We start from the raw sequence: 1,034 nt of genomic DNA, 5'->3' as shown, positions 1-1,034 counted from the left end.
TCTCTTGACTTCTTTCTTCGATTTCTTCATCTTTTCAACAAATTTTATCTTCCACTTGATGATTGATACCATCAATTCTTATGCCCCTCATTCGGCATATCTTTTGAGTATTTGTGCTTTGGTCCTCCAACTTTCAATTGTCTTCATTTCAGTCCCTCTTCAATATTTTCTTCTTCCATTCATTTTGCTTTGTCATTGAACTCATACTTGGCATGTCTTCCCTCTCGTTTTGCATTTAGCTCAACTTTTCAATATTTGCACCTTTGGTCCTCGAACTATCAAATTGTTGCGTTTTGGTCCTTCTTCGGCTCTTTTCTCCTGAATTCCACAATTTCCATTGAATTACCTACAATGCATAAATTTAACTGGATTAAGTCACAATTCAACCATTTTATCCATGTTTAAGTCATGTTTATGAATCCAAATAAGTGTGTAAAAACACACTTATCACTCGCGTCCCATCTCTGGGCCACCTCGCTTGAACTTCGAGGCGCTAGCACATGCCTTCCTTTAGCCAGGCTGAACGCCAAGGGGAGAAGCCCCAACATGGCTGCACCATCCACCATGTCTGAGATGCGTCGTCACCTCGGAGGAGAGGCTCGCGTCCCATCTCTGGGCCACCTCGGTTGAACTCCGAGGCGCTAGCACATGCCTCCCTTTGGCCAGGCTGAACGCCAAGGGGAGAAGCCCCAACATGGTTGCACCATCCACCATGTCTGAGATGCGTCGTCACCTCGGAGGAGAGGCTCGCGTCCCATCTCTGGACCACCTCGGTTGAACTCCGAGGCGCTAGCACATGCCTCCCTTTGGCCAGGCTGAACGCCAAGGGGAGAAGCCCCAACATGGCTGCACCATCCACCATGTCTGGGATGCGTCGTCACCTCCGAGGAGAGGCTTGCGTCCCATCTCTGGGCCACCTCGCTTGAACTCCGAGGTGCTAGCACATGCCTACTTTTGGCGAGGCTGAACGCCAATGGGAGAAGCCACTTCACGTGAATTCCGAGGTCATACAATTATTATGCTTAAGTTCGGCT

Source organism: Olea europaea, chromosome 20 (assembly GCF_002742605.1).
Source record: "Olea europaea var. sylvestris chromosome 20, O_europaea_v1, whole genome shotgun sequence".
Taxonomy (NCBI): domain Eukaryota; kingdom Viridiplantae; phylum Streptophyta; class Magnoliopsida; order Lamiales; family Oleaceae; genus Olea; species Olea europaea.
This window is presented reverse-complemented; position numbering follows the sequence as displayed.